A 20,930-nucleotide genomic window follows, 5' to 3' on the forward strand; every position below is an offset into this window, starting at 1 on the left:
CCAAACTGTCAATGCTATACCAAGAGACATTCAAACTGCAAATCAGAGTGAGAAGTTGACATTTTCCACACTGCAAACAGCTCTTCCTAAAACTTCAGAACAAGACTCTGTATCATAATGAGACTTTTACCCACCTTAATACTATCTTTCTCATTTGACAGGATAATGGTATAATTAAAATTTCACAATCAGTAGCTTCTGCTGGTAACTTGACAAAATCTGACCTAAAAAATTATTATGCTCGGTGTGGTGGCTCATGCCTGTAATCCCAGGACTTTAGGACGCCAAAGCAGACAGATCACTTGAGGCCAGGAGTTAGAGACCAGCCTGCCCAATATGGCGAAACCCCAACTCTACCAAAACACATCAGTTAGCTGGGTGTGGTGGCACACACCTGTAATCCCAGCTACTTGGGAGGCTGAGGCACAAGAATTGCTTGAACCTAGGAGGTAGGGGTTGCAGTGAGCCGAGCTTGCACCACTGCACCCTAGTCTGGGTGACTGAGCAAGACTAAGACTCTATCTCCAAAAAATATATATATATATATACACACACACATACATACATACATACATATATATATATATATATATATATATATATATATATATATGTCCATATAGTGAGAAACTTTAAAAATATCCCTAACACAACTTTTTGTTCTAATTGTACTAGTGGTCTCTTTTGTAATTTGGCATTCTCTGCATTGATTCAACCCAGTCATAAAATGCTACTGAGTAGCTACAGCAAGTCTCACCAGATATGCCTGGACTTTTTAATCCTTACAGTTGGTTACCTTCAAAATTAGATTCATGACTTTGAACCATTATACAAACTGGATTTATTATATAGTTGCTGATTATTTTTTGTAGCATAGTCTTTAAGCTTTGCTCTTATAGCCTGTCTAATCCTTGTAAAGCCAACTCTCTTAATAGAATAACATTGGCCCAGTGCTTCAAGATGATTGCTGATGCCTATGGAACTGACCATATGGAACTTGATGCTGGATTCCAAACAAATCTGTCCTGAGAGTTTTCCTTCTGGCCTCTTTGCTATTCATATGTGGCCTGGGACCCTCATATAGACCTCCCTATGTTCCCCCTGACATGGGACAGAGACAATTGTGACAGGTCCATCCTGGCACTGAAGGAAAATTAAGCCTAACTTCAAAATGCTTGATCAGTGCTGTGTTCAGAGAAAGATTTTGATCAAAAGGGGGAAGTGTTAAAGTTGATCATATGAATTGGGTCATTCTTGTCATAACCAACTAAAACAAATCAAGAAGCCAGAGGAAAAGACACCCAGGGCACATAACATTGCTCCAAGAATGTAATTTTCTGCAAGCTTGCCTGCCGAAGCTGCCGGCTATGGCCTGAGACCAGTCTTATCTAACTGCTACTGAAACAACCTGCTACAACTGTAAGGCTAATGACTACCATTTTCACTCACCAATCAGAGCTTGCCAGCTGCCCCAAACTTTGGTAGCACCAATGAACTTTCTCAAAGAGGAATACACAACATTTCTCCTTTTTATAAAACCTCCGATCTCCTTTTTATTCTTCAGATATGCGGAGGACCACCCATCTGTGTGTATGTCCCAAATTGCAATGCTTGTACCCCAAGTAAAACATTAAATAAGATTTGTCACTACACATTTTATTTAACTTCAACAGAACCCAGAACAGAGTGACCATTTAGAATGAAGTCTAAATAATTTTTATGGATATTTGCCTATGGAGAAAAAGCTACAATCTCCCAAAAAGATAAAACAATAATGAGCAGTTAAGCATCTTGCACACACACACACACACTTTACATTTTATAAATATATGTGTGTGTGTACACCATATACATATATACACCATTGTATTAGTCCATTTTCACACTGCTGTAGAGAACTACCTGAGATTGGGTAATTTATGAAGAAAAGAGGTTTAATTGACTCACAGTTCCACAGGCTTAACAGAAAGCATGGCTAGGAGGCCTCAGGAAACTTACAATCATGGCAGAAGACAAAGAGGAGGCAGGCACATCTTACCATGGCAGAGCAAGAGAGAGAAAGAGAACAAAGAGTGAAGTGCCACACACTTTCAAACAACTAAATCTTGTGAGAACTCAGTCACTATCATGAGAACAGCAAGGAGGAGGAAATCTACCCCCATGATCCAATCTCCTCCCACCAGACCCCTCTCCTGACACATGGAGATTAAAATTCAAGATGAGATTTGGGTGGTGACACAGAGCCAAACCATATCATTCTGCCCCTTGCCCCTCCCAAATCTCATGTCCTTGTCACATTTCAAAACCAATTATGTCTCCCCAACAGTTCCCTAAAAAGTCTTAATTCATTCCATTGTTAACTTAATAGTCCAAGTCCAAAGTCTCATCTGAGACAAGGCAAGTCTCTTCTGTCTATGAGCCTGTGAAATCAAAAGCAAGTTAGTACTTCCAAGATAGAATGCGGGTACAGGCATTGCATCAATGCTCCTATTCCAAAAGGGAGAAATTGGCCAAAACAAAGGGGCTACAGGCCCCATACAAGTCTGAAATCCAGCAGGATAGTCATTAAATCTCAAAGCTCCAAAATAATCTCCTTTGACTCCATGTCTCACATTCAGGGCATGCTGATGCAACAGGTGGGCTCCAAAGACCTTGGGCAGCTCCTCCCCTGTGGCTCTGCAGGATACAGCCCCCTTGGCTGCCTTCACAGGCTGGTGTGGAATGCCTGTGGCTTTTCCAGGCACATGGTGCAAACTGTTGGTGGATCTACCATTCTGGGGTCTGGAGGACAGTGTCCTTCTTCTTACAGCTCCACTAGACAGTGCCCCAGTGGGGACTTTTTGTGGGGATTCCAGCCCCACGTTTCCCCTCAAAGTTCTCCATGAGGGCTCTGTCCCTGCAGCAGACTTCTGCCTGGACATGCAGACATTTCCATACATCCTCTGAAATCTAAACAGAGATTCCCAAGCCTCAATTCTTGCCTTCTTCTCACCCGCAGGGCCAACATCACATAGAAACCACCAAGGCTTGGGACTTGCACCCTCTGAAGCCACAGCCCAAGCTGTACCTTGGCCCCTTTTAGCCACAGATGGAGCTAGAGAGGCTGGGACACAGGGTGCTATGCCCCAAGGCTGCACAGATCAGTGGGACCCTGGTCTCAGCCCATGAAATCATTTTTCCTTCTAGGTCTCTGGACCTGTGATGGGAGGTGCTGCCATGAAGCTCTCTGAAATCCCTTGCAGACATTTTCCCCATTGTCTTCGCTATTAACATTTGGCTTCTCTTTACTTACGTAAATTTCTGCAGCTGGCTTGAATTTCTCCCCAGAAAATTGATTTTTCTTTTCTACCACATTGCACAGGCTGCAAATTTTCCAAACATTTTATGCTTTGCTTCCCTTTTAAACAAAATTCCAATTTCAGACCATCTCTCTGTGAACACATATGACTACTGTTAGAAGCAGCCAGGTTATTTCTTGAATGCTTTGCTGCTTAGGAATTTCTTCTGCCAGATACCCTAAATCATCTCTCTCAAGTTCAAAGTTCTACAGATCTCTAATGCAGAGGCACAATGCCACCAGTCTCTACTAAAGCATAGCAAGAGTGAGCTGTACTCCAGTTCCCAACAAGTTCCTCATCTCCATCTGAGACTACCTCAGTCTGGACTTCATTATCCATATCACTATCAGCGTTTTGGTCAAAACCATTCAATGAGTCTCTAGGAAGTTCTAAACTTACCTACATCTTTCTGTCTTCTTCTGAGCCCTCCAAACTATTCAAACTGCCCATTACCCAGTTCCAAAGTAACCTCCACATTTTCAAGTGTCTTTATAGCAGTACCCCACTCTGGGTACCATAATCCGTATTAGTCCATTTTCACAGGGTTATAAAGAATTACCTGAGGCTGGGTAATATATGAAGAAAGAGGTTTAGTTGACTCACAGGTCAGCACGACTGAGGAGGTCTCAGGAAACTTACAATCATGGCAGAAGGTGAAGGGGAACCAAGCATGTCTTACATGAGGGAGCAGGAGAGAGAGTGAGCAATGGGGGAAATGCCACACATTTTCAAACGACCTGATCTTGTGAGAACTCACTATCATGAGAAGAGCAAGGGGAAGTCTGCCCCATTATTCAATCACCTCCCACCAGGCCCCTTCCCAAACACATGGGGATTACAATTAGAGATAAGATTTGGGTGGGTACACAGAGCCAAACTATATCCACCATATACATATAGCATATACATATATACACATATATACACACCATATACCATATATATACACAGATGCATACACATATATACATGTATAAAATGTGGGTATATATGCATATGTATATATACATATATATGTATATGCATATAGCACATATATACACATAGAGTAATATATATGTACATGTATATATATAGGACACACACAAAAGTGAAAACTTGTAGAAATAAAAGAAACAAATCCACAACCATAGTAAATTACATGAATATACTTTTCTTAGAAATTGACAGATTAAATAAATGTGGCTACACAATGTCTAAATAATAGGAGATTGACCACGTGCAAGAATATCAGAGGAACAAAAAGATTTCTAAAAAGCAGAAATCAAGCCAGGTATGGTGGCTTATGCCTGTAATCCCAGCACTTTGGGAGGCCAAGGGGGGCAGATCACGAGGTCAAGAGATCGAGACCATCCTGGCCAACATGGTGAAACCCCGTCTCTACTAAAAATACAAAAATTAGATGGGTGTGGTGGCACGTGCCTGTAGTCCCAGCTACTCTGGAGGCTGAGGTAGGAGAATCACTTGAACCCAGGAGGCGGAGGTTGCATTGAGCTGAGATCGTGCCACTGCACTCCAGCCTGGTGACAGAGTGAGACTCCATCTCAGGAAAAAAAAAAAAAAAAGCAGAAATCATGAGGACCAGAGAATGTCTGGCCACAGCATCATAAAATCAACGATAAAATTAATAAGATAGCTAGAGGAGAGTATTATACCTATGAAAAATTTAAAACGTGCTTCTAAGTAACTTCTGAATCACAGAAAATATAAAATTAAAAATATAGGCTATTAGAAACAAATGACATTATAAATATGCAGGATGCAAACAAAGGAGTATTTGGATGAAATTTTATGGTGTTAAATTCATGTATTGGAAAACCAGAAAGATTGAAAATCTTTTAACTCAAGAAGCTATGAAAAAAACTGAAAGAAAGATAAAAATCAGGCTGATGATATAATAAATCAGTAAAAGAAAAACAATAACAAGCCAGGCACAGTGGCTCACGCCTGTAATCCCAGCACTTTGGAGGCCAAGGCAGGTGGATCACCTCAGGTCAGGAGTTCGAGACCAACCTGGCCAACATGGTGAAATCCCATCTCTACTAAAAATACAAAAATTAGCCAGGGGTGGTGGCATGTGCCTATAATCCCAGCTACTTGGGAGGCTGAGGCAGGGGAATTGCTTGAGCCGGAGCAATTGCATGAGGCGGAGGCTGCAGTAAGCCAAGAGCTCACCATCACACTCCAGCCTGGGCGACAGAGCAAGACTCTGTCTCCAAAAAAAGAAAAGAAAAGAAAAGAAAAAGAATAGATTTAATCAATAAAACCAAATACTGGTTTATTGTAAAGATCAGTTAAATGGACTAGTATGTGACAAGCCAATTTAAGAAATAAGAGAGAAGATACAATCGATAATATTAGAAATGAGAAAGGTGATACAACCAGAGTCATCAAGGTGATGAAAAAGTAAGTGATATGTTCAATAGTATGCCAATGCATTTTAAGACCAGATGGAATAGAACATTTTCATGAAAAATATAATACGGAATAAAGAAAATAGAAAGTGATAACACTGAGTCAAGAAGAGATAGAGGCCAGGCACAGTGGCTCATACCTGTAATCCCAGCACTTTGGGAGGCTGAGGCAGGCGGATCATCTGAGGCCAGGAGTTCAAGACCAGCCTGGTCAACCTGGCGAAACTGTGTCTCTACTAAAAATACAAACATTTTCTGGGTGCACTGGCACACACCTGTAATCCCAGCTACAGGGGAGGCTGAGGCAGGAGAATCATTTGAACCTGGGAGGTGGAGGTTGCAGTGAGCTGAGATCGAGCCACTGTACTCCAGCCTGGGCGACAGAGCAAGACTCTTGTCTCGAAAAAAAAAAAAAGAGATAGATAGAGACCCTGAAGAGAAGAAATTGAAAAGGTAGTCAAAGACTTACTGCTAAAGTTATTGTTTGCCTGTTATTTCCAACAAATCTTCAAGGGACAAATAATTCCTTGAAGAGGAATTTGCCCTTGAAGGATAAATAAATGCTTCCAGGGCATTAAAAAAAAAAAAAAAAAAAAAAAAAGGTAAACCTCCTACATTCATTCCATAAGGTTAATATACTCCTGACACTGACACACACACACACACACACACACACACACACACACTACAAGAATAGTTTTTTTAAAAGCCCCATCTCAGAGACACAAACTTACTAATAAAATATCAAATCAGGCCGGGTATGGTGGCTCATGCCTGTCATACCAGCACTTTGGGAGGCGGAGGCGGGGCAGATCACTTGAGGTCAGGAGTTTGAGATCAGCCTGGCCAACATGGCGAAACCTCGTCTCTACTAAAAATACAAAAATTAGCCGGGTATGGTGGTGGGCAACTACAATCCCAGTTACTTGGGAGACTGAGGCAGAAGAATCACTTGAACCCGGGAGGTGGAGGTTGCAGTGAGTCAAGATCGTGTCACTGCACTCCAGCCTGGGTGACAGAGAAGACTCCGTCTCGAAAAATTATCAATTCAAATACAGTAGTGACTAAAAAAAAAATCTATTACAGCCATGAAGAGTCCATCCCAATAATGCCAAGATTTTTCGAAATTCATTTATTATTATTATTATTATTTTTTTATTTTTTATTTTATTTTTTTTTTTTGAGACGGAGTCTCGCTCTGCCGCCCAGGCTGGAGTGCAGTGGCCGGATCTCAGCTCACTGCAAGCTCCGCCTCCCGGGTTCACGCCATTCTCCTGCCTCAGCCTCCTGAGTAGCTGGGACTACAGGCGCCCGCCACCTCGCCCGGCTAATTTTTTGTATTTTTTAGTAGAGACGGGGTTTCACCGTGTTAGCCAGGATGGTCTCGATCTCCTGACCTCGTGATCCGCCCATCTCGGCCTCCCAAAGTGCTGGGATTACAGGCTTGAGCCACCGCGCCCGGCCTATTATTATTTTTTTTAAGCTACACCTGCTGGAATGCAATCAAAATTTATTGAATTGAAAAAAAAAAAAAAAAAAAGGCCAGTATGGTGTCCCACGTCTGTAATCCCAACTACTCAGGAGGCTGAGGCAGGAGGATTGCTTAAGTCCAGGAGCTCAAGGCTGCCATGAGTTTTGATCGTAACACTGCACTCCAGCCTGGGTGACACAATGAGACCCTGTCTCTAAAATAAATAAATAGAGAAGATCTGCACACGTAGCTATCCCCAGCCTCAACCCCAGAAAAGTATTTGATAGAATTCAGCATTAACTTCTGGCAATACTCCAAAAATACCAAAAACAATAAAAGAAACTTGCCTGTACCTGACAAAGCAATATTTATTGGAAATACCTGGCACATCAGAATAATAGTGACATATTCAAAGCATTTCCATGTGAATCAGAACAAGACTCTGATGCCTGCTATTGCCAACTGTACTTAACTTTTCATTGAAGTCCCAGCTCATTCAGTAAGAGGGAATTAAAGGAGGAAAGGAAAGGAAGCAGGAATGGCCACTATCGGTCATGGGTATGGCACTGGCAGTGTTGTACTGACAGTCCTCTACCTGGAAACTCTACAAGAGTCAACTGACAAACTTCTAGAACAAATGAGAAATATCAGCAAGGGGGCCAGATCTGAGATCAACCTACAAAAATTAGCTTGTTATTACATGTAAATAGGAACCAATAGAACAAAGTCATGGAAAAAATGATCCGTGTGTGGTAGCAACTAAAACACAATACGCCAGAAAGAAATGTGAAGAAAACTGTAAAATATAACTGAAGGCTATCATAGATAGCATGAATAAATGGAAATACCTCATATCCTGCATGAGAAGATTCATCTTCCAAATGTATAGGTGTTCTCCAAGTTAATCTATAAATGTTAATGAAAGTGATATTGTTAGGATCTGTGTCCCTGACCAAATCACAGGTCAAATTGTAATCTCCATTGTTGGAGGAGGGGCCTGGTAGGAGGTGACTGGATCACGGGGGTGGATTTCCCCCCTTGCTGTTCTTGTGATAGTGAATTCTCACAAGATCTGGTTGTTTAAAAGTGTGTAGCACCTCTCCCTTCACTCTCTTTCTCCTTCTCCGGCCATGTAGGACATACCTGCTTCGCCTTTGACTTTTGCCATGATTGTAAGTTTCCTGAGGCCTCCCAGCCATGCTTACTGTACAGCCTGCAGAACAATAGGCCAATTAAACCTCTTTTCACAAATTACCCAGTCTCATGTTGTTCTTTATAGCAATCCAAAAATGAATACAGGAAGCAAACAGAGTGCTTGCCTTATCAAATATTATAAAATACTATAAAGCTAGTAAAATGAAAACAGCGAAGATTTTTCACTGGAATAAATGAATAAATCAGTGGAAACTAATTGAGACGCCCATGTGTCTATGAAAATTTAATATATCATAGAGTTGACATTCCATGAGTGAGAAGGTAATGGAGTATTCAATATAGGGTTGAGACAATGACCATCTATTTGAGGAAATAGAGGAGTTAATATACATCATTAAGTTACGGCCATTTTTACATATGTTATCTGATATGGTTTGGCTCTGTGTCCCCACCCAAATCTCATCTCTAATTGTAATCCCCGCATGTCAAGGGCGGGACCTGGGTGAGCCATGGGGGTGGATTTTCCCCATGCTGTTCTTGTTATAGTAAGTGAGTTCTGATGAGCTCTGATGGTTTAAAAGTGTGGCACTTACCCTTTGCTCTCTCTTTCTCTCTCCTGCCACCAAATAAGATGTGCCTTGCTTCCCCTTCATCTTCTGCCATGATGCCATGATTGTAAGTTTCCTGAGGCCTCCCCAGTCATGCAGAACTGTGAGTCAACTGACTCTCTTTTCTTCATGAATTACCCAGTCTCAGGCAGTTCTTTCTAGCGGTATGAAAATGGACTAATACATTATCTCATTTGAACTTCATATGAATTAACACTCTGAGGGGTAGGCATCATTACTCATTTTATAAATGAGGAACTGAGGGTCAAAGAAATGAAGAAATTCCACCCAGATCACACAGCTGGTACACGCCAGAGACTGAAACCAGGTCCTCTGGCTTCAGGGCCAGCACTCTTTCCTTACACCACATGGCATCCCTCACATTCTTCCATTTTGTCAAAGAATTTCAGTGACTTCCCACCCTAAAAAACAAAATAAATTCCAGATAGATAAAAGAGATATTTGAAAAACTGTAAAGACTGTAAGAGAATATTTTATAATTTTGGGGGTGGGGACGACTTTCTTAAGCAAAATATAAATTCTATAAAGAAGAGAGCTCAGAGATGATGATCCCAAAATGTAAAGCTTTGTTATGACAAAGATGCCATAAACAAATATAAAATAACAATAACAGACTTGGAGAAAATATCTCTGTAATAAATAGAAAAATGAATCATTTTAGAATAAATACAAATGGCCAATACACATCTGAAAAGTTGTACAAAGGCAACAGAAACAAGGGAAGTGCAAATTATATATTCTTAATACATATGTTTATATACCTAAAATATACAATATGAGCCAGCTGTGGTGGCTCACACCTGTAATCCAGCACTTTGGGAGGCTGAGGCAGGTGGGTCACCTGAGGTGAGGAGTTCGAGACCAGCCTGGCCAAAATGGTGAAACCCTGTCTCTGCTAAAAATATATATATACACACGAAATTTAGCCGGGCATGGTGGTGGGCACCCGTAGTCGCAGCTACTCAGGAGGCTGAGGCAAGGGAATTGCTTGAACCTGGGAGGGAGAGGTTGCAACGAGCCAAGGTTGTGCCACTGCACTCCAGCCTGGGCGACAGAGGGAGACTCTGTCTCAAAAAATGACAAAAATAAAAATAAAATAAAATATACAACATGGATATATATGTATGTACTATATATGTAATTTTTTATTATAAATATAATGTATTATATAACTGTGTATAAATGTTTTTTTCTCAAGATAGGAAAAATTCTATTTGGTTAATATCCAATGACAGCAAAGGTAAGGAGAAGTAAGTACTCACAGATGCTGGTGGGATGTATCTTAAAGTAGATAACATAGAAATCTTAGAACTGGGCTTAATCAGATGTCAACATGGTGGATTAGCGTCTAAGAATAGAGTTGCCTTAGCCTCTACAGATGGTGTGAAAACCTTTTTTGCTAAAATTTTATTTCTATGTATCAATCATAGAGAAATATTCTTGTGCAGGATGGAACCAATACACAGATATTTATCTCAGAATGGTTTGCCATCAAGAAAAATTTGAAACACTCTAATCATTAATCAATAAAGGAATGTTTCAGTTACGGCATATCCATAGGACATAATTGTTTGTAATAGTTAATAACATGTCAATTAATTTTTATGTATTGATATGGAATGACCAACAGGGCAAAGTGTTACACAGGAAAAAAAAATTGCTTATTGCAAATCAATACATAGGGTATGATCTCATTTCTGTAAAACAAAAAGTAAAGCAAAACTGTATCTTTACGTAGGTATTGTTCTGGTTATCTACTGCAACATAACAATTCACCCCACAATGTAATGGCTTAACACGATGACATTTAATTTGCTCATGAATCTGACATGTGGGCGTGGCTGGGAAGGGACAGCTTGTTTCTGCTCCACTGGGTGTCAGCTGGAAGCTGGGGCTGGTAGCGCCTTCAAGCTGGCGTGCCCATGTATCTGATGGTTGGCACTAGCTACCACTTGGGACCTCAGCTGAAGAAGTGGCTGGACCACCTGCGTGCAGCCCTTCCAGAAGGCAGAGTCCCAAGTGTGAGCATCCACAAGAGGAAAGGATCAGTCAGAAACTGTGTCTGATTGTTACCCTGCCTTAGAAGTCTCACAGTGTCATGTCCCATGCATTCTCCAGGTCAAAGCAGGCATACAGGCTCATCTGCAGTTAAGGGCGGGAAACCAGGCTCTACTCTTTCATGGGAGAGGTGTGAGGTTTGTGCACATTTCAAAACCACCCTAAAAGTGTGTGTATCATTTTGTAGAAAAAGAGCTATAGGTGTGGTGGCTCAAGCCTGTAATCCCAGCATTTTGGGAGGCCAAGGTGGGCTGATCACCTGAGGTCAGGAGTTCGAGACCAGCCTGACCAATATGGTGAAATCCCGTTTCTACTAAAAATACAAAAATTAGCTGGGCATGGTGGTGCACGCCCATAATCCCAGCTACTAAGGAGGCTGAGGCAGTAGAAGTGCTTGAACCCAGGAGGCAGAGCTTGCAGTGAGTTGAGATCCAGTCTGGGCAATAGAGTGAGACTTTGCCTCAAAAAAAAAAAAAAAAGAAAAGAAAAGAAAAAGAAAAGGAGCTCCAGAGATAGATGCCCACCAACCGCTGATGATTGTTGACTTGGTGAAGTTGGGAGGATTGGGAAGTAGAGGTGGTGGGTGAATTGGTTAGTATGCAAACCCAGCTTGAACTAGCTTAAGAACAAAAGGATTTATTGACCTCCATAACTAGTAGTTCCAGGGTTCAAGTGACTTCAGGGGTTTCAACAATGCCATCAGGACACTGTATTTCTTTCCATTTTCCAGACTGACTCTCTGTGTGCTGGGTAAGATACCACGAGAAGTCCAGGCATACATCCTCACGGTTTAGCAGCAACAGTGAAAAGACAAAAGGTATTTTTGCTGGTGGCTCCAGAAGAAAAGTCACAGGAAAGATAGGTAGTGATGGATGTGGGCTAACTGCCCATTCATACGCTGGGCACTGTGGTCAGCAGGGTAGGGCACCTTGATGGACACACCTTGGTCACGTGCCCACCTCTTCAGCAACTACTTGCCATTTTTGCTCTGATTTCTTTTGTTTTGACACACGGAGAATTCTCTTGTGTTTCCTCTTGGGTATGTATTTAAAACCTTTCCCTTCCCCCATATTTCATACAAAATTTGTATGTGTTTGGGGACTAGTGCAGTCCACCATATTGAAAAGACGCCCTTCATGGCTTCTATAAAATTGAGCAGACCAGGCTGGGTAACATGGTAAAACCCTGTCTCTACAAAAAATGCAAAAAGACTAATTAGCTTGGCAGGGTGGTGCACGCCTGTGGTGCCAGCTACCAGGGAAGCTGAGGTGAGAGGATCGCCTGAGCCTGGGAAGTGGAAGCTGCAGTGAGCTGAGATCTTGTCACTGTTTTGCAGCTTGGGCGACAGAGCGAGACCCTGTCTCCAAAAAAGAAAAAAAAAAGATTGATCATCCCAACTGACTTCCTGCTGTCTGTCTCATAGCCATCGCTCTCCAGATCTTCGTTTCTAGGGTTGACACTCTGCTTTCTCTGCACTAGAAGAATGTTTGCCTGGCACCCTAAAAAAGATTTCAAGTCGCCCCATCACTGAAGAGAGGAACACAACGCCTTTGGTAATGGAACAATATTTTACCCCATGAACACACTCCAGTGACGTAATTTCACAGTAAAGCCAGAAATGCCATTCATTAACTTCTTCCCTATGCTGGATATTAAGAGTACAAATAAAACTGTCGCAAGAGTCATTCTACAAAATAACATTATAGAAATATAAGAGGAAATAAAATTAGTACATCTGTCCATGTATTTTGATTCCTCAAGACACAGTAATCCTGGTATTATTCAATTTGTTCTTCTATGGTCTGGTCTTATATTTTTTAAAAATTAGGTTGCACTGCAACCTCAGTGGCAGGAGTTGTAACCTCATGTAAGATCTGCCTCACACCAGTGTCCTGTGAGAGCTTGTTACAGTCCTCCTGTGCTGCTTTCCTTTGACCTTTCTAGATCATTCCTGAAATGTGGAGCCACGTGAAGTAAGCCTCACAAGCTGTTTCCTGATTATCTTTACATATTCTATTCCCATTCCTCCCCCTGCAGTGCAATCTAGTTTTTGCTTCTGTAGACTGGGTTCTCAGCTGCTCATCTTTTCATTCTCCACATCCGGCCTGGCACTTTCTAAAGAATTAAACATCTTGGCCAGGCGCAGTGGCTCACGCCTGTAATCCCAGCACTTTGGGAGGCTGAGGTGGGTGGATTACCTGAGGTCAGGAGTTCGAGACCAACCTGATCAACATGGCGAAACCCCGTCTCTACTAAAAATACAAAAATTAGCTGGGCGGGGTGGCAGGCACTTGTAATCCCAGCTACTCGGGAGGCTGAGACATGAGAATAGCTTGAATCCAGGAGGTGGAGGTTACAGCGAGCCGAGATCATGCCATTGCACTCCAGCCTGGGTGACAGAGCAAGACTCCATCTCAAAAAAAAAAAAAAAAAAAAAAATTAAACTTTTTGGTCAAGTATAGAAGGTTTCAAAATTTGCAAAGTGAAATGGTCCTTACCAGCCTTCCAAGATGGCAGGAAGGTCATCCTCATATATCTTGACTTTCAACTACCTCATATTATTGAAGATCTTTGTGTCATAAAAGTATTTCATTGTTAGTTGACTTCTAATTTCTCATGTTTATGGAACAGACTGATGGTGCAAAGAGTCATAAATATTTTGAAAATTGTGTATATTGGCCATGGATAACTATAATTTCCCCTCTTCCATCTAACTTTTACTTACCTTAAAATACAAAAATTAGGCCGGGCGCGGTGGCTCACGCCTGTAATCCCAGCACTTTGGGAGGCCAAGGCGGGTGGATCACAAGGTCGGGAGATCTAGACCATCCTGGCTAACACGGTGAAACCCCGTGTCTACTAAAAATACACAAATTAGCTGGGCGCGGCGGCATGCACCTGTAGTCCCAGCTGCTGGGGAGGCTGATGCAGGAGAATGGCGTGAACCCGGGAGGCGGAGCTTGCAGTGAGCCAAGATCACGCCACTGCACTCCAGCCTGGGTGACAGAGAGAGAGTCCATCTCAAAAAAAAAAAAATTAATTTCCATTCCCTGAGCACCTCCCAATTAAAGGGAAAAGAATGAAGCCAGAGCCAGTATTGGTCGTGGTGGCATAACTGTCCATTCAAACACAGCATCTATCAGGGCAAGTGTTTTTTTTGTTTTTGTTTTTGAGATGGAGACTCTGTGGCCCAGGGTGGACTGCAGTGGTGCGATCTTGGCTCACTGCAACCTCCGCCTCCCAGGTTCAAGTGATTCTCCTGCCTCAGCCTCCCGAGTAGCTGGGACTACAGGTGCGTGCCACCACGCCCGGCTAATTTTTTGTATTTTTAGTAGAGATGGGATTTCACCATGTTGGCCAGGATGGTCTCGATCTCCTGACCTCGTGATCTGCCGCGCCTGGCCAGGCAAGTGTTTTTAAAATGGAAACATTCGCTCTAACATAGCACCTGACTGTCCACGACAGGCTCCAGCAATTTAGTGTCCACCACACTATCTACCCCTTGGCCACTGCGTGCCTCACGGATCGATCTCCACCTGGTCCACACTTTCTGAACATATCTGTGCTGCACAGAAAAATCCTTGCTGCGGTGCCGTCATTGCTCTTCTGATTCCTGAATTTTCTGACGCTTCTGTTATCTTTCTTATCTTTGCTTGAGACAGAGTCAATTATTGTTACTTGTAACCAAAAGATGCTCAAATAATATAGAAAATAAGTATTTATCAAACAATTTCTTATGTTAAACACTTTGGGAGACAGCAAACTGTTTCCAGGCATCTTTGTAAATGGATACATTGCTAAACTCTGTGAATGATTATTTACATTTGTTTTTATAAAATTTTATAATAAAATATTACATTAATTTGGCGATTAACATCTAACCACATTAACGTCTTAAATATTAATCATTTAGAAATACAGCATTTCCAATGGCATACACATTTATCCAAAAATATTCCCTTCACACAAATCAAACTGAAATTCTCTTTTAGGTGTGTTTTTAGAACTGGTTTCCAAGTTAGAAAAGAAAATGTTTCATGTTTAAATGTCAGTTCTTGGATTCAGTCTTTACTCTACACGTCTTTATTAAAGGCCTATGGCCTAACACGAGAGACCCACAGTTCCTAACGTCTGCATTAATGAGAACAGGTGCACCCACGAAACGGCAGGGCTGATGGAGCGGGGCAGCGGCGCCGGCCTGAGGTAACAGCACTTTATCCTGCTGGCAGCCCCGCCGCCAACCCAGGGAGCGCCTTTGAGGAAGTGGCTTCATCACCCATGAGCCTCAGTTTCCTCACCCACACAGTGAAGAGACTGAATGAGATTTTCTGCCTACTCTGAATTCAATCAAGAGGTGAGTCAAAATGAAGTTTAATAGGCTCTGATTGCTGCTAAAAAATAAAAATTTGATGTATTTACTTCTGTGTTCTACAAAGAGAAATGGAATTGTTTACGGAAAAGCAGCCATGGAGGGCTTCCTCCTCGTGCAGCAGGGACCTGGCAGTGACCACTAGAAGCTAAGGGCGGACTTGATTCTCTTCAGCTGTAAGGAATCGCAAGTCCATTTTTTAATAATACATGTGGTAAAATAGAATAATTTGACCAAAAATATTACTCAAATTATTATCTGTACGGTGCTCTAGCATTTCCAAAGTATTTTCAGACATTAACAAGTCTGGGCCTCCACTCATGGGATGGGCATTATCACTGTCCTTATTTTGCTTCTGAGGACACTGGGCTGAGAAGAGTGACTTCCTTGAGGTCAGCCTGTGATAAACTAGTCCTGATTCAAATCTGACTTTGACTCTCATGCTGATTCTAGCACCATGCATGGCTCCTAGTGAACTGCTTAAAACCTTGCAGGTAGGCTGGTCACGGTGGCTCACACCTGTAATCCCAGCACTTTGGGAGGCCGAGGCAGGCGGATCACCTGAGGTCAGGAGTTTGAGACCAGCCTCGCCAACATGGAGAAATCCCGTCTCTACTAAAAATACAAAATTAGCCAGGTGTGGCGGCACATGCCTGTAATCCCAGCTACTCCGGTGGCTAAGGTAGGAGAATTGCTTGAACCTGGGAGGCGGAGGCTGCGGTGAGCAGAGATCATACCATTGCACTCCAGCCTAGGCGAAACTCAATCTCAAAAAAACAAAACAAAACAAACAAATAAAACCTTGCAGGTAAATTACCATCCTAAAATTCACTGTAAAGCAAAACAAGAAACTTGAAGTTAGCATCCTGGTTTACCTGGAGGAAAATCAGAAGCATGAGAACTTGGTAGTGCAAACATCCATGGCTCCTGCAGACCCCTTCATTCAGGAAAAGAAGCCCAGCAATTACGACTTTTTCGCTCTCTCCTCCCGTGAGACCATGAGCGTTTCTTTCACCTTCTACACCTTTCTCAGTTGTAAGACCTCCGCAGAGCTGGGAGGACAGCACGCTCCTGGCATGTTAGGCGTTCAGGAAACACCAGCAGCAACATCAGGTCCTGACCATGAGGAGGCCTCTGGGTGCTGGGTGGTGGTCGAGGATGCCGGTTTTGGAGCCAGATGAAGGACGTTGGCCTCGTGCAAGTCAGGTCCCTGACCTGAGTCTTGGCACCTTCATCAGGAAAAGCGTCCATTTTTTGGCAGGGTTGTCATAAAATATAAAGTATGCAGTGCTAGCAGTGTCTAGCATATAGAAGGCAATAAATGGTGGCTATATTGATATACGTACACCGTGACACTGAGTACCTTAAAGTTGCTTGCTGAAACAAGCATTTTCTTGTTTCGTAGAAAATTCTACTTTAATATAAAATATTATAGCATTGAAGAGTTTGGATGTGTAACTTGCGATGCCTTAGAAAAATATCCTAAGGGGCTAGGTGCTCATGCCTGTAATCTCAGCACTTTGGGAGACTGAGGCGGGTGGATCACCTGAGGTCGGGAGTTCGAGACCAGCCTGACCAACATGGAGAAATCCCGTCTCTACTAAAAATACAAAATTAGTTGGGTGTGGCGTGGTGGCGCGTGCCTGTAATCCCAGCTACTCGGGAGGCTGAGGCAGGAAAATCTCTTGAACCCAGGAGGCGGAGGCTGCAGTGAGCCAAGATTGCACCATTACACTCCAGCCTGGGCAACAAGAGCAAAACTCCATCTCAAAAAAAAAAAAAAAGAAAAAGAAAAAGAAAAAAAAATCCGAAGCACAACATAAACTTTTCTAACCACTTCAAAAAAAAAAAGAAAATTTCTACTTTAGCCAGGCACGGTGGCTCACTCATGCCTGTAGTCCCAGCACTTTGGGAGGCTGAGGCAGGTGGATCACCAGAGGTCAGGAGTTCGAGACCAGCCTGGCCAACATGGTAAAACCCTGTCTCTACTAAAAATACAATAATTAGCCGGGCGTGGTGATGCACGCCTGTAATCCCAGCTACTTGGGAGGCTGCGGCAGGAGAATAGCTTCAACCCAGGAGGCGAAGGTTGCAGTGAGCCGAGATCGTGCCACTGCACTCCAGCCTGAGCAACAAGAGCAAGATTCCGTCTCAAAAAAAAAAAAAAGAGAGAAAAGAAAGAAAAAGAAAAAGAAAAAAATTGCTTTAATGGAGCATTGACTGGCTGCAGTCAAGATTTAACCTAGGCTGGGCATGGCGGCTCACACCTGTAATCCCAGCACTTTAGGAGGCCAAGGCAGGCGAATCATGAGGTCAGGAGTTCATGACCGCCTAGCCAACATGGTGCAACCCTATCTCTACCAAAAATACAAAAAAATTAGCTGGGCATAGTGGTGTGTACCAGTAATCCCAGCAACTCGAGAGGCTGAGGCAAGAGAATCGCTGAACCTGGGAAGCAGAGGTTGCAGTCAGTTGAGATCAGGCTACTGCACTCCAGCCTGGGTGACAGAGCAAGACACCATCTCAGGGAAAAAAAAAAAAAAAAAAAAAGATTTAACCTGTTATTCAGTTTGTAGTGACTTCTTTTCAGATTGGGGGTTTTAATTGGAAAAATACCAACCCCATCTTTATGAAAAAAATCAGGTAATACATAGTATTGAGGTAAGGAAAGAGAACTGACTTAATGATTTTCTTCATTCCAGTTATAGAATTCCTGTCATTCTTTTGGTGGCACAGGCAGCACAGCTCACTAATGTTTGGTTTGTGAGGAAAAAAAAATGTAATAGTTGGATTCTCATTGATGAGCTGCTTAAAAAACAAAGACAAAATAGTTAAAATAAATACTCTGAAACAAAGCCCCTCATAAAAAAACCTCAGGAGGCAATTTTGACTTAGCAACATAACACACATTTGCTCTCCCACCTCCTTCCCATTAGCCGTGTCTTCCTAAGCCCTCCACATAAATTCAGAATGAGAACCTGTGCAGAGAACACAAGTGCCTCAAGAAATGCAGTCACGGACTAGCAATTTTTCCAGATTAAAAAAAAAAACCAGAAATCTAGCCCCCAAAGTTCTGAGAACTGCCTGGATCTGCGATGAAGAGGTACATTCTACATGCTAAAACAGAGAGGGAGGCGGACAGTATCAATAAAACCTTGCTCCATATATGCCAAGGATTCCAGAGCCACAAATTATGTTAGATAGAAGGAAAAAAGCTAGATGTCCTCGAGAGCACATCATGCCTTTAGATGTGCACAGATGAAGCTCCTAATCATTATGCCTAATAAAAAGATTTAATACTTTAATGAAATATTAAAAGGTTCAGGTAAGTTCCAGGTAACTTATTTTACCTGGGACACTACATGAACGTGAACTACAAAAGGATGTCACAACTAAATGTGTACTTGTTCCAAAATAATATATAACAGGAAATGGCTTTTACTTTGATAAATCCTTTATTCAGCATTGGCAACCACCGATAGTCTCAAATATTGAGACAACTCGCATAGCTGTAACCACACCAAAAGAAAACCACCAGCCGACATCCCAGTCACCGGCAAGTAAGTGCCTGTAGGTCTGTGACTCCTGAAGCACCTCTCTCAGCACCTGGGGAGCCTGTCCCAGGAACAGTATGGTTGCTCAACACTTCCTTGAACAGACAACGTTTCCTTAGTCCAGTTTACAATACTAAGTATTACATCATAATGAAAACACTTTTTGGACCCTTTATCCGAACTGTAAATAACCTGGTTATTATACAACAAATATGCATTAACATCTAAGTAAAAGCAACTGTTCTACATTAGATCGCTTTTCACTAATCTGCTCTTCAAAAAGAATTCAGTACCATTTTTGGTCCTCATGTCGGAATTCCAGGATCTTTCTACTGTAGCTAATCATGATCTAAATCCCAAATCTTGAGTGTTTTAAGTACTTATCTGTGATTTTTTTATGTCCACTGGAAATAACAAGAGTGATTTAAGACTGCCAATCCAACAAAACATGACTCTGTATCGTATCTAATTTTTAAAAAGAGTAAGTGGCTACCCACCTGTCCTTACGAGAAACTTGAAGAAAGCTAGAGAAAAAATATCCAACATTTGAATATGCCAGTGCCTTACTCACTTAACCTCATGTATTTCTCAGAACCACCGTCTGTGAAACGTATTTTAAAAGTGTAGAACTACAGACCAAGTGTTAAGCAATTTATTCAAGATCAAGCCCTTAAGGACAGGGCTGGGTTCCTAGATTGCAAGGCTTGGCCTCCGAGCTGTCTCTCTTCACCAGTTGCCCACACCAAAACTGAATATGAAGAAATCCAGTATTAGCAACCGCATTTCATTGAATCTTCATTTCTATAACTTAATTTCCATTATTACCTCCAATTAATATAGAAGTGAAAAATTAGCATAAAATGTTATATAAGCAAAGACTCCAGCTATTTTTATTGTCACTGGATTTTTATTATTTTAATTCTATAACTTATTTTCATAAACTCTTTTTGTTCACTATCTGGGTAAGTCTCAACAAATTTAAACACCCAAGACTCTTAAATGTTCTGGAGTTTTGCAGGAAAGTAAACACCTATTTGTAGATATTGATATGTAAAAAGTTCAAATTTCAGTGTATGACCAACTACAGTTTGCATTTCTCTACAGAGTACCCCTCCGTGATGGAATTTCACTGGAAAATAGTCAGCCACTTATGTCCAGCACAAATAAAGTTCACAATAATTGTTTATCCCAAGTAAACAATCAGCAAACTTAATGTTTTACTTACAATAAATATATGCCGTATACTTAGCTTCTATAATGTCATCACTCATTGCTTCTTCATGGCAGCTTCACAGAGACTGTGAAACAGATCATGGAAAGAAACTGATTTTACCACTTACGAAGTTAAAGTGAACCATGCGTCACTTAGGGTGCGGTGGCTCACGCCTGTCATCCCAGCACTTTGGGAGGCCGAGGCGTGTGGATCACGGTCAAGAGATCGAGACCATACTGGCCAACATGGTGACACCCCATCTCTACTAAAAATACAAAAATTAGCTGGGCGTGGTGGCACACACCTGTAGTCCCAGCTACTCAGGAGACTGAGGCAGGAGAATCGCTTGAGCCCGAGAGACGGAGGTTGCAGAGAGCCAATATCGCGCCATTGCACTCCAGGCTGGAGACAGGGCAAGACTCTATCTCAAAAAAAAAAAAAAAGAAAGAAATTAAAACTCCGGCCAGGCGTGGTGGCTCACACCTGTAATCTCAGCCCTTTGGAAGGCCGAGGTGAGTGGATCACCTGAGGTCGGGAGTTCGAGACCAGCCATGACCACCATGGAGAAACTGTGTTCTCTACTAAAAATACAAAATTAGCCGGGCGTAGCGGCAGGTGCCTGTAGTCCCAGCTACTCAGGAGGCTGAGGCAGGACAATCGCTTGAACCTGGGAGGCGGAGGTTGCAGTGAGCCAAGATCGCGCTATTGCACTCCAGCCTGGAACAAGAG

At 42.2% G+C, this 20,930-nt stretch overlaps 1 long non-coding RNA gene across 1 annotated transcript in view; it reads right to left on the minus strand.

Annotated features, from left to right (window-relative positions):
• LOC105485293 (uncharacterized) overlaps positions 1-20,495 on the minus strand; it is a 36,311-nt gene extending 15,816 nt beyond the window's left edge. Inside the window, exons 1-4 of the long non-coding RNA XR_011614581.1 lie at positions 13,289-20,495; positions 8,972-12,564; positions 8,367-8,436; positions 8,072-8,129 (exon numbers count right to left, since the gene is read on the minus strand). This is a non-coding gene — a long non-coding RNA (uncharacterized lncRNA). The remainder of the gene's footprint in view (positions 1-8,071; positions 8,130-8,366; positions 8,437-8,971; positions 12,565-13,288) is intronic.
• Positions 20,496-20,930: the final 435 nt, after the last annotated feature.

This window comes from Macaca nemestrina, chromosome 16, assembly GCF_043159975.1.
Source record: "Macaca nemestrina isolate mMacNem1 chromosome 16, mMacNem.hap1, whole genome shotgun sequence".
NCBI classification, from domain to species: domain Eukaryota; kingdom Metazoa; phylum Chordata; class Mammalia; order Primates; family Cercopithecidae; genus Macaca; species Macaca nemestrina.